The sequence below is a fragment of the Mobula birostris genome, chromosome 7 (assembly GCF_030028105.1).
Source record: "Mobula birostris isolate sMobBir1 chromosome 7, sMobBir1.hap1, whole genome shotgun sequence".
In the NCBI taxonomy this organism is placed as follows: domain Eukaryota; kingdom Metazoa; phylum Chordata; class Chondrichthyes; order Myliobatiformes; family Myliobatidae; genus Mobula; species Mobula birostris.
The window spans coordinates 158,346,612-158,360,744 of NC_092376.1; positions in this window are offsets into that span (position 1 = coordinate 158,346,612).

Here is a 14,133-nt window from a genome sequence, read left to right on the forward strand (position 1 = left end):
ATGCACAGCGTATCTCTTCCTTTTTTATTCCCAGTTACATAGTTTTTCAGCCAATCCAAGGTTGAAGTGTTTATGGAGAATGCAAAGAGCAATTAAATCTCAGAAAGTGCACTTATTGTTTGTTCTCCCACTTGGGTTGTTTCTGTGAGGCACAGGGTGAATTCCACACAGAAAGCTTTGGTCATGAGTAGATTTCAATCAACCAAGTCATGCATCAGGGTGGTAGAGTAGTGTAGTGGTTAACGCATTGCTTAACAGTGACAGCTTAACAAGACCAACTGGGGTTCAATTCCCATCACTGTCTGTAAGGAATTTGTACGTTATCCCCATGACCACGTGTGGTTTCCTCCGAGTGCTCTGGTTTCCTCCCATGTTCCAAATATGTACAGTTAGGGTAAGTGAGTTGTGGGCATGCAACACTGGTGCCCGAAGTGTGGTGATGCTTGCTGGCTGCCCTGCACAATACTCACTGATTTGATTTGATGCAAATGGCGCATTTCACTGTATGTTTCAAAGCTTCGGTGTACAGTACATGTGACAAATGAAGCTAACCTTTTCTTTTTCTTTCTTTCTTTTTAAATCTTTTTATTGAATAAGTATACAAAAGGGTAAGCCATATAGGCACTAATACACTGTTAGAATATAATAAAATTACAGGAGATATTAATACAGGAAAAAAAGTGATACAAACAATGTAATTTAAACGTAACATACTAAGGTAACATAATAGCATACTAATTTTTATATATATATATATATATCAATAGAGAAAAGAACCCCCCCCCCCAAAAAAAAACCCACCATGCAACTAAACTAAAAGCAAAGCAAAGCAATGGGCTAACTTGGAACCAAATAGAGTTAAAGAACTTAAAATCACGTCCTCAAACCCGACCTCCATTAAAAACAGTAAAAAAAAACAAGAAGGGTATATAAATATGGAACAAAAAGAGAAAAAAAAATTACATTAAATGAAAATATTGAATAAAAGATCTCCAGGTCTGTTCAAATTTAAGTAAGGAATCATAAAGATTGCTTTTAATTTTCTCCAAATTCAAGCATAATATCGTCTGAGAAAACCAAAAAAACGTGGTTGGAGCGTTAAGCTCTTTCCAATGTTGTAAGATACATCTTTTCGCCATTAAAGTAAGAAATGCAATCATTCTACAGGCTGAAGGAGAAAGATTACTGGAAATTTTAGGTAGTCCAAAGATAGCAGTAATAGGGTGAGGAGAGATATCTATATTCAATACCTTTGAGATAATATTAAAAATGTCTCCCCAAAAAGTTTCCAGAGTAGGACAAGACCAAAACATATGAGTTAAAGAGGCTATCTGCCCCGGACATCTATCACAAAAAGGATTAATATGAGAATAAAAGCGAGCTAATTTATCTTTGGACATATGTGCTCTATGAACAACTTTAAATTGAATTAGGGAATGTTTAGCACAGATAGAGGAAGTATTGACTAATTGTAAAATCTGCCCCCAGTCATCCACGGAAATGATAGAACCCAATTCCTGTTCCCAATCTACCCTAATCTTATCAAATGGAGCTTTCCTAAGTTTCATAAAAATATTATAAATCATAGCCGATGCACCTTTCTGACATGGATTAAGGTTAATTATAGTATCTAAAATGTAAGTAGGAGGAAGCATTGGAAAAGAAGAAAGTATAGTACTTAGGAAATTTCTAACTTGTAGATATCTAAAAAAATGTATTCTTGATAAATTATATTTATTAGATAATTGTTCAAAAGACATAAGGGAACCATCTAAAAATAAATCCAAAAGCCGTGAACTAACCTTTTAATCTTTCACAGGCGTTCATATCTTTCTCGGCTGATTCACATAAAGTTTAAATTTCTAGTCTATGCGTCTTTCTCTGGGGAAATCTGCTTCAAGGATATGTTACAGCTGCCATTCTAAATTAATTCTCTCTCATGCAGATCTGTGGAGGACTCGAATTCCTTGCTCTGTACGTTCCAACAAAATATCACCCTTTTAACTCTAAAACTGTGAAGGGAGAGTAAGTTTTTCCCGAGTCCCTAAAGTTAGCTTGCTGCTGGTATTCAAGGTATTATAGAACATAAAACAGAAGAAGGTATTTGACCCTCATGCCCATATCAGCCAAATAAATGGTACTTAAGCTAATTCACATCCCTGCTGTTGCCCTGCAGGTTATAATTCTTCAGGTGCTTATCCAGGTACTTTACAAAAATGACAAGGGTCTCTACCTCCAACATCCTTTTAGGATTAGGCAAATACCCATGACTTTCCAAGTGGGAGAAAGATTCCTCAATTCTTCTCTAATCTATCCACAGTGAATATTGTTTATCCTGTTTACTGACTCTTTTACTAAGGGGAATGGATTCTTCCTGTTCAAGCTGACTGGGGCCCTCAGATCTTTAAATCATGATAAAATTTATTTATTTAGCAATACAGCGTGGAGTAGGCCCTTCTGGCACCTTGAGCAACGCCATCCCAGCAATCGCTGACAACCCACGACAACCCCAATTTAACCCTAACCTAATCACGGGACAATTTACAATGGCCAATTAGCCTACCCGATATGTCTTTGGACTGTGGTAGGAAACCAGAGCACCCAGGGAAAATTCCATGGGGAAGTACAGACTCCTTGCAGAAGGATGCTGAGATTGAACCCTGAACTCCAATGCCCCAAGCTGTAATAGCCTCATGCTAATCGTGATGGTACTGCGGTACTCTCAGAATCTCCCCTCAGCTTCTCTTGCAGAGATGACAATTTACAATAGCTAATGCACCTTGTAACTAACATCTTTCATTTGTAAATGAACAGAGTCAACGCAAAATTTTATTGTTAATAACTGTATTGAATAAGGACTCACAGTCAACGAATGGTTTTCTTTTTCTGTATGTAATTATTTTTATTTTGTAATATTTCTGAATAAAGTATTTTTGGAAAAAAAAAAACTTTCTCAGGTCTTGGGAATGCCCATGGAAGTCTCCTTGGCACACTGTCTGTGCATCTTGCAATGAAGAGGTGACTAGTATTACTTTCAGTACTCTAAATGAAAATGTTTTAAATCCTACCTTCTACTGTTTTTCCTTTGCACTACCTTAATGTACTGATATGATGAAATGATTTGTATGGATGTCATGTAAAACAAAGTTTGTCACTGTACTTTGGTACATGTAACCATCTAAATCAATTTACCAATTAACATTCATTCATGAATAATTTTGTAACTGCATTATCAAAGCAAGAACAACGATTAGTATGAGAGTACATAAACAGAAGCTGATATGCACTGATGCTCTTTACTACTATTGTAATTCCCCTGCTAGTAAGGCTTCTGAACAGGAGCAATTAAAGAGTTTGAGAATGACTTTCTCTTTATTTGTGAGAACGCAATACTGCAAAGGTTCCATTTAAATGCATTTGTTAGTTCATGTTAATTGTTAAAGGCCTTTGGTCCTTGATCTTCAATTGCATGCATATATGATGTCAGGACATGCAATAAGTGAAAAGATTATTTCCTCACCTGCAGGGATTTTACTCTAAACCAATTACAGCCTTGAGATTCTCTGCTCCTTCAATTCATTTGTTCTGAAAATTGCTTTGACTCTACTACCATTTTGTATCAATATATCCACTTGGCAACAAGCAACAACTTTGTAAATTCAGCCACAGACTGTTGCTTCTGCATTTGTTTTAACTCATGTTTTTACAGAGTATGTATTGGTTTTTATGGAACAGTTCATTTGTGAGTGTTGATAAGTCGAAGTTGCCAACTGGTCTGTGTGCAGTACACATAAGTGGAAGCTACTGGCTTGGATTCACTGGGAGGCGATGATGGCAGAAGTATTGCTATTTGTTAATATTAAACTGCAAAGCAGGCAGGTTTCCCAATGTTTTTACACGTACATGTTTAGAAATGGAAATCCAAAGGCTGCTGTCAGCGATTTGCTGTGAACTTGTTGGCCATGCTTTGAATTTCAATGTTGTACAGAGTGTGAGAATGGAGTGAGGACATGGAATAATTATTGAGGAACCTCTCCAGATCCAGGCTTAAGGAGGCACAAGCTGATTTTAATGCATTGAAAGATCCAGGTGATAGTTTAACTTAATAAGTACTTCTCTTTAGCTTACTGATTTTAAAAGACATTAATATAATTTCAAGACTTTCTAACAGCTTATCATAAGAATTAGCCTCACCTCTAAGGGCTCTGTCCATAATTCTTGCTGCCTCAGTAAGGTAGCCAGCATAATCAAAGAACACCACCCTCCACCCCCACTCCGGACATTCTCGCTTCTCACCTCTCCCAAAAAGCCTGAAAACATGGACCACTGGGCTTAAGGAGATCTGCTATCCCATTGTTATCAGGCTCCTGAATGGACCTTTTGTATGATAATATTGACTCTTGGCATCAATTTCCTTGGATGCAAATGACAGCTTGGCCAGTTTTAAAACAATAACTATCCCATAGTAGACAGACAGGAAATCCATGCCCAGCCAGGAAGGGAGAAGATATGAGTGGGGGACAATGGGAAATAAAAGCTGACTTTAAGACAGTTGTTTTGAAAGTTGCCTTACAACAACTGGTTGTCTGATTTTGTGGAAGATAGCTATTGCTACGGCTATATAAGACCTTGGTCAGACCCCACTTGGAGTACTGTGTTCAGTTCTGGTCACCTCACTACAGGAAGGATGTAGATGCTATAGAAAGAGTGCAGAGGAGATTTACAAGGATGTTGCCTGGATTGGAGAGCGTGCCTTATGAGATTAGGTTGAGTGAACTTGGCCTTTTCTCCTTGGAGTGGCAGAGGATGAGAGGTGACCTGATAAAGGTGTATAAGATGGTGACAGACATTGATCATGTGAATAGCCAGAGGCTTTTTCCCAGGGCTGAAATGGCTAACATGAGGGGCAGAGTTTTAAGGTGCTTGGCAGTAGATACAGCAGGGATGTCAGGGGTAAGTCTTTCACATAGAGAGTGATGGGTGCGTGGAATGCACTGCCAGCGATGGTGGTAGAGGCGGATACAATAGGGTCTTTAAGAGACTCTTAGATAGGTACATGGAGCTTAGGAAAATAGAGGGCTATGCAGTAGGGAAATTCTAGGCAATTTCTAGAGTAGGTTACATGGTCTGCACAACATTGTGGGCTGAAGGGCCTGTAATGTGCTGAAGACTTCTATGTGCTATGCTGAAAAGTAAACACACAAAATGCTGGAGGAACTTAGCAGGCCAGGCAGCATCTATGGAAAAAAGTACAGTTGATGTTTCAGGCCGAGACCCTGATTATAAGTTTTAAGGTTCAGATTTAAAATAAAAGTATTTTTCTTGTTTCTCTTGTGATACTGGGAAATTGCTGTACATTTTCCAATCTGCATCAGCTTTGTGTTATAAGATCAAAAGACATAGGAACAGAATTAGGCCATACTGCCCATCAAGTCTGCTTTGCCATTTCATCATGGCTGATTTGTTATCCGACTCAACCCTATTCTCCTGCCTTCACCCCATAACCTTTGATGCCTTTACTCATTAACAGCCTATCAACCTCTGCTTTAGATATACCCAATGACTTGGTCTCTACAGTTGTCTGTGGCAATGAATTCTACAGATTCACCACTTTCTGGTTGAAATAATTCCTCCTCGCCTCTGTTCTAATGGAACATCCTTCTATCCTGAGGCTGTGACCCCTGTCCTAAACTCCCCCACTAAAGGAAGTATTCTCTCATGTCCACTCTATCTTGAGCTTTTATATTTGTCAAAGTATGTTTAAATCGTGCTCAGCCTGAGATGCCCATAGATACAAGATAATGCTTGGTTTACTAGCTGCCATGATATGGCAGATATTTGATTATACTCATTGGTCCTGATGAAGTCTCTCAGCCCAAAATGTCACTTTTCCCTTTCCCTCCATAGATGCTGCATGACCCGCAAAGTTCTTCCAGCATTTTGTGTGCGTTGGTTCAGATTTCCAGTCTGCAGTCTTTCATGGGCCTTGTATTCATTAGTTATGGAATTGCTGACTCTTCTCAAACATATAAGGGAGGGTTGTGCTGCACCTTTTGAAACAAAAATCTGATCTGCCTCCTCAAGGAGATCTACAAGATACTTCCTAACTGACATGCAAACAAATCCAGCAGCCTGTATTTTATGTTCCTCATTATATTTATGCTCCTGAGTTGTTTGTATTTCGATATCCACTAGGGGGAGAGCTAGCCATCCTGGCACAGTTAGGATTTTTTTTTGTGTTTCTCTGTTGTCTTATTGCTTATATAAAGAGGGAATCAATCAATCAATCAACTCATTTTTATTGATGAGATTCTCTAGTGCTTAATGTGCCAGCATAGGTTTTGGTCATAGGTATTGTAGTGGTTGGCATAATGCTTTCAAAGTGCCAGCAATTGGGGTTCAATTTCCGACATTGCCTGTAGGAGTTTGTACATTCCCCGCGTAGCTATGTAGCCTTCCTCTGGGTGCTCCGTCTTCCACCCATGTTCCAAAGGTGTGCAGGTTAGTAGGTTCATTGGGTCAGAAGGGCCTTTGACTGTGGTGTATCTCTAAATAAATAAATAAACAAACAAACAAATACAATAATAAAATAAATAAATTGAGGAAGAAAGTATTTGAAATCTAGATTTCAGACATGCTGCAAAGCTCATGGTCTACTGGGCAGCAGGGACCTTAGGCCTTTATGTTTCTGAGAGATGGACAACATACAGCAGGGCATCTCAAGGTACTGGAAAATATTGCCAACTCTTGCTCTACAAAATATTCCAAATTTATATAAGGATAAACAAACCAATAATGGCATCCTCCCCCAGCCCAATACAAGACTCCTGAAGCGGGTACTCTGTCCCAAGTTCCTTCATGGAAAGAGCTTACCGGTCAGACAGAGGAAAAGGATTGAAGGATATTTTCAAAGCATCTTCAAAGAAATGAAATATCTTCAATGACTCCTATGACTTTTGGCCTACAGACTACTCAGATTGGAGAAGTAACATTTGGGATGATGCTAAGAACACAGACATCCTTGTAAGAAGTTGTGGAAGGAACAGACGAAGTCCCAAACCACACACCTATCACCTCTTGTCTCATTGGCTTATTAGCCACCTCACAACCTGTAAAACAAGAGTTCAAACACAGTTGCTTGATTCTGAGATGCTGACTAAGAAGAAGTAGATGATATTAAAATGAAGTTGGTGAACTCACCTTAACTTTTTTTGTCGTATATGCAAAGCACTTTGTTAAAACTTATTATATGGTTAAGTTGAAAAAGTTATCCAGGGAGTATCTGCATTTCTGTATAAAAGAGACAATTGATAGAAATGGATTTGTTATCACTATGGATAAAAGGGCAAATATTTTCTTTCAAATGTTATGTTGTATAGGTAATTCTTTATTTGGTTATAGTTTAGAGGCACAAAATACTGTACAAAACTGCATAAGTCAAGGGAAATAGAGCTTTGCCTCATTAGGAGAGGTTGAACAGATTGGGTCCATGTTCCCTTGTGTTTAGAAGGATGAGACGTGTTACAATTGGACTGCATAACAGAATGAGTTTGAGGTATCATTTCCAGTTTCTAGTACTAGGACAAATGGTGCAAGCTGAATCATCTGCAGCTCAACGTCAGTAAGCCAAAGCCAGTGGAGATGGACTTTAGGAAGCCTGCACTCCTCCCTGTTACTATTGATGGTGATAATGTGGATCTGGTAAGGATCTACAAGTATCTGGAGAGTGCACCTGGATGATAGATTTGAGTGGAGCACCATCACAGAGGCTGTGTACAAGAAGGGCCAGAGTTGCCACTATTTTCTGAGAAGACTAAGGTCCTTTGGAGTATGCAGGCCTCTACTTCACATGTTCTACCAGTCTGTTGTTGCTGGTACAATCTCCTATGTGGTGGTGTGTTGGGGCAATGGCATCAACACGGGTGATGCCAACAGGCTCAATGAACTGATTAGAAAGACTGGCTCTTTTCATAGGAGTTAAACTGGACACACTGGAGGCTTTGGTAGAACAAAGGACCCTATGGAAAATCCTGACAATTCTGGACAATGTTTCTCACCCTCTGCATGCCACCTTGGCTTAACAGAGGATTACTTTTAGTAATAGACTGAGACAACTGGGCTGCTCCAAAGAGTGCTGTATGAGGTCACTCTTATCCTCTAGGCTCTATAATGAGTCAACCTATAGCTGGGGAAGTGATGACCCCCTCCTGTTAGACTGTTTTAGGCCACTTACATTTTTATTATTTTCTTACTTCTCTTCTAATATTTGTATATCTGTGCACTTGTAATACCACTGTGACACTGTAATTTCCTCTGGGATCAATGAGGTATCTATCTATCTATCTAGGAACACAGATTAAGCGTAAAGGATTAGTCACTTAAGACTGAGATAAGGGCAATTTTTTTTAATTTCAGAAGGTCTTTGAAAATTTCTCCTCAAAATGCTCTGTTGCTGAATATACAGTGTACCAAGATTGAGACCAGTAGACTTCTGACCATGAGGCATAAGGGAATATGATTACAGGGCATGGAAATAGAGTGAATATAAATGTTTGTCTATGACTTTATTGCATGGCAGAAGAGAGTTACTATGGTTTGGCTCTACTTCATAAAAATTTAATAATTTCAGTGAAGGATCTGCCCACCTGTAGCTTCTATTACAAATGTTATCAATCTAACCTTTCATAAAAATGAAAAAGAAGTAAATGAAAAACAAAACAAATGACACCACAGGTACTATAATCTGAAACAATTTGTTACAGAGATGAACTTGCTTTTTCTCTTTCTCAGTTCTGTAGAAGGGTCTCTGGCCTGAAACATTCACTGATTCCACTTTTCATAGATGTTGCTTGGCTGGTTGAGTTCTTCCAGCATTTCAGAATCAGAATCAGAATCAGGTATATTATCACCAGCATGTGATGTGAAATTTGTTAACTTAGCAGCAGCAGCTCAATGGAATACATAATATAGAAGAAAAAAATAATAAATAAACAAGTAAATCTTATTCAGTATTCTTTATACAGTATACGTATATTGAAATAAATTAAAATCGTGCAAAAAACAGGAATACTATGTATTAAAAAAAAAGTGAGGTAGTGTCCAAGGGTTCAATGTCCATTTAGGAATGGGATGCCAGAGGGGAAGAAGCTGTTCCTGAATCGCTGAGTGTGTGCCTTCAGGCTTCTGTACCTCCTACCTGATGGTAACAGTGAGAAAAGGGCATGCCCTGGGTGCTGGAAGTCCTTAATAACAGTTGCTGCCTTTCTGAGACACCCTTCCCTGAAGATGTCCTAGGTACTTTGTAGGCTAGTATCCAAGATGGAGCTGACTAAATTTACAACCCTCTGTAGCTCCTTTCGGTCCTGTGCAGTAGCCCCCCCGCCCCCACCCCCGTACCAGAGAGTGATGCTCTCCACAGACTGCTCTCCACGGACCTCCAGCACTTCACATATTGTATATAAACCTATGTAATTTCAATGTCAATATTTTTACCACCAATCTTTAAAGACAAACTGTTGAGGGATTTATAGACCTCCAGATAGGGCAAGCCCCATGTAATCTGCTTGATTCATGCTCCCGTCATTATGTTAGCTTTCCACTGGGAGTGGTGGTTGCCTGGAATAGGGGTAGTGATCAAAGAAGATATGATGTGATGTTTAAGAGGTTTTTAGATAGGCACCTAAATGTGCAGGAAATGGGGGCATATGGATCATGTGAAAGCAGAAGAGATTTAATTTAGTATCATGACAGGGCTGTGGGGAGAACTCTAGTACTTGACATTTCTATTCTTGCAAAAGAGACTATCTTTGCCTCATATAATTTTATTAACCTCCATCGGGTCTCCATTCAGCCTCTGACAGTTCGGATAATACAATCCAAGTGTGTCCCACCTCTCCTTACCTTTAATACTCTTTATTCCAGACAGCATCCTGGTGAATCCTTTTCTAAAGCCTCCACAACCTTCCTATATTGGGATAAACAAAATATCACACAGTGTACTTTCAGCATTTCCTGGTTTTGTTCTGCATTTGCTGCTTTACGGAACAGAGCCCATTTTAAACTTCAAACACAGGGGAGAATGGTAAGATGCCACAAAAGAAAATTGCTTCTCATATGCCAGGGTCAAACAGGAGAGAAATGGACACTTTGCAAGCCTTGTCCATGGGAACTATCAAGTAGCTCATGCCACTAATCCCATTTACCAGTACTTGCTTAGTAACTTACTATGAATTGGCCATTCAAGAGCTCCTTATGGTACTGTATAAACATGGCATTACTCACCCCGTCACCTGCTCAGACAACAAGCTCCAGACTGCAATCAGGTAAAAACATTTTTCCTTAGATTCCCTCCAGCTCTTAAACATCTGCCCATTGGTTTTAGATGTTTTTCATTACAGGGAAAAGTTTTGCACTACGCACGCTATCAATGCCCCTCATAATTTTGTAAAGAGGAAAGAACTAGTTGAGAGTTCCAAGTTCCTAGCTGTAAAAATGACCAACAATTTCTGCTGGTCAAGCCACGTTGATGTTGCAGCCAAGAAAGTGCACTAGTGCCTCAGCTTTCTCCGAAGGTTTGGGAAAATCAGTGTATCCCTGCTGACTCTCACTAATTCTCCCAGCCCAATCATTCTGTCTTCTCCCCTCTCCCATCCAGCATAAAAGATTAAGAGCATATATCATCATAGAAAGCATCCTATACGCATGCATCATGGCTTGATACGGCAAGTACTCTGCACCACACCCCAAGGCGATGCAAAGAGTTATGAACACAGCCCGGTCCTTCACACAAACCACCCTCCCTTCCACTGTCTCTGTCTATGCTTCCAAATGTCTCGGGAAAGCAGCCAACATAATCAAAGACCCCTCCCTGCCCAATCATTCTGTCTTCTCCCCTACCCCATCCAGCATAAAAGATTAAGAGCATATATCACCAGTATCGAGGACTGCTTCTAATTCACTGTTATCACACCTTGAACACACCTCTCATACACTAAAAGATGAATTTTGATTTCACAGTATACCTCGCCATGGCCCTTTCGCCTTGTCCATTGACCTGCAGTGCAATGCTCTCCCTCTGCATTTTATTTTCTCTTTACTGCCTCAATGTACTTATTCATGGAATGATTTGTCTAGATTGCAAATAAAACAAAAGCCTTTTATTGTAGCTCAGAAAACATGGCCATGATAAAACAACACTAACAAAGATCTATCAGTCATTCCCTTTACCGAAAAGCCAATTACCTACCGTATGTGTTATATTCAAATTATTTAGAACAGTAATACAGTAATAAGCAATTATTTACAACAAAATTATTTACAGTAAAATAATTTACAGTACTAAGCTTGAAGAGTCAGCAAGCTTTAGGTGGTATATCGGCTGTCACTGCAGTGGCTTTCGGATGTCTGCCTTCCAGGTTTTGAAATGCACTGAGGTGTGTTGAAAGAAAGCCATGATGACTCGAGGATCTGTTCTGGATGCTGCTCTTTTCCTCGATTGATGAAAAAGCTCGACTACTGGTCGCAGAGGGTGGCGGGGAGGGAGTTAATCAAAAACAGTCTTCTGCAAAATGAGGTAACCAATCTTTGACTCGTTTTCTCAGCCCGGCAGGGAGCAGTGGCAGCTGTGTCGTCATGCTCCGCATTTGAGTGGGACTAAAGATCTCTATCGAACCACTGCTCTTTCAGGACTGGCTCAGGATCTCCATTCGGTAACACTGCACACAATGGAAGTGACTACCACTTGGGCAATGGTGGGCTGCCGACCTCCTTGTTGCCCACCAACTGCAGTGCAAGCAATGAGACGTTACTTTACATCTGGTTGCTGGGAAGCTTCACCTTCCCAACTCCAATCGCCGCATTCCTCGTTACCATAGCCTCCATCGGAATCGCATCCTGGTCCTGATTTTCATGTATCTCACCCTCAGGAGATCTGGACCTTTGTAGGTTGTAATCTGCCAGTTTGAATGGAATGTAATACATTGGTGGAATGAACTTCTCACGCCGTGGCAAATATACAAGCAACACCAATACATTTGTTTCGATAATGAAAAGGCAAGCGGACAGATTTGGGCCAGATTGAGGGATAAACAACAGATGTGCTGGCTGGCCTCCCAGCAGAGACTAACAGGGTAACAGGGGGCAATAAGGAACTGAAGATAGAGGAGATCAGAGTAGTCATGATGACGATATATATAAAATGGCAGCAATTAATACCTTGACGACACCAAACAGTATCTCAATGGCTTTATAACTGACAGTATGACCTCATCAAGACACAAGGGGGAGGGGGACAGTCTTTCTTGAAACAGAATCACAAGCTCGTGCCAACAACCAAGGGAATGTTTCTCATGTCTGGAAGCAATCTGTTTAGGCGGAAGCAGATCATTTCAAGTTGACTTTTACAACTTTTACAAGAGCCATAATAAAGAAAAACACCTACTCTTGTGGATTAGTAGCCACAACCAATTAAAATTACTTAGCAACATAAATAGTTGATCCAGTTGAATAGTATCATTGAAGAGTCCTTCCCACAGCTGAATGTGTGCAGCTAATAACAATTAACGGTGGTAAGAGACGATATTAATTGGAGCATTATGTTCCACAACAGCAATGTTTTTGTCAAAACAGTAATGCATACTGATTTGTACCACACTGTACAAATTCTGGATGCTTCTAGAGGAGGTACTTGTACATTCTCACCAATCTGGCATCCACTGTAACTCACTCCACAGACGTACACCTGAAGCTAACATATACTAATTCTGCATTTTAGTGTCTGATAAACACGCACGACTAACCTGCATTTTACGATAAAAACAGCCATAGATAAAAATTGAAGAAAAAATAGTTAGAGATAACATCCCATTACTACTTCCTGGGTAAAAATCTGCTCAGGATCAGCAATTATTTTGATCCTGTGAACAGATCTCTAGCTTGCCCTCTTGGCATAGTAGTTACATTTGATATAAAGGGTCTTCAGGACGATAAAATAAATACAAGGGAATATTTCATTGCTTGAATGACTGTGGTTGGCTTAGCAACAAGGGAAAATGAAGAACTGCCTGCTACAAGCAGTGACAGAGTTGGAAAACTCTAATTATTTCTTTTCCAGCATCTCTTTATAGCTGTTCATTCACGGCAATGGTGATGAAAATATCTAATGGTCTAAAGAAGCAGTTGGTTATACACCACATGTACTAACAGAGAAAAGTTGTGTTATCATCGACAGGAGCCATGTAATCTACATTTAACCTGATCGTTCTGTAAAGCATTGCTAAGTGTTTAGAACTAATTACAGCATTGTTATGAATATGGATGTTAGACTGAGGTGGCAAAAGGAATACAGTGTTTGGAAGTGTATGGTTGTGTACTTTGGTAAAAGAGATAAAAGTGTAGGTGGAGATAAAATCCAAAAATCTGAGGTGCAAGGGACCTGAGAGTCCTTGTGCAGGATTCCATAAAGGTTCATTTGCAAGTTAAGTCAGTGGTGAAGAAGGCAAATGCAATGTTGGCATTAATCTTGAGAGGACCAGAATATAAAAGCAAGGATGTAATATTGGGGCTTCATGAAGCACCCTTATCTTATTCCGGGCCCCAATCTAAAGAAGGATGTGCTGACTTTGGATTGGGTTCAAAGGCTGTTTATGAAAATGACTCCAGAATTGAAAGGGCTGTCATATGAGGAGAGTTTCACCCTTTACTCACTGGAATTCAGGAGAATGAGGGGCATCTCATTGAAACCCATCAAATGTTGAAAGGCCTTGATAGAGTGGATGTGGAGAGAATGTTTCTTATGGTGGGGGAGTAGGACCAGAGAGTACAGCCTTGGAATAGAAGGATGTCCTTTTAGACAGAGATGAAGAGGAATTTCTTTAGCCAGAGAGTGGTGAATCTGTGGAATTTGTTGCCAAGTCTTTCTGTATATTTAAGGAAGAGGTTGGTAGATTTTTAATTAGGCAGGACACAAAGGGATATGAGGAGAAAGCAGGAGATTTGGGCTGAGAGGGAAATGGATCAGCCATGATAAAATGGTGGATGAGGCTTGATGGGTCAAATAAAAATAATGTAGTGTGTTCTATATTTTATCATATATATATTAATAAGATCGGTGACAATGCAGGAAATTGTATATCC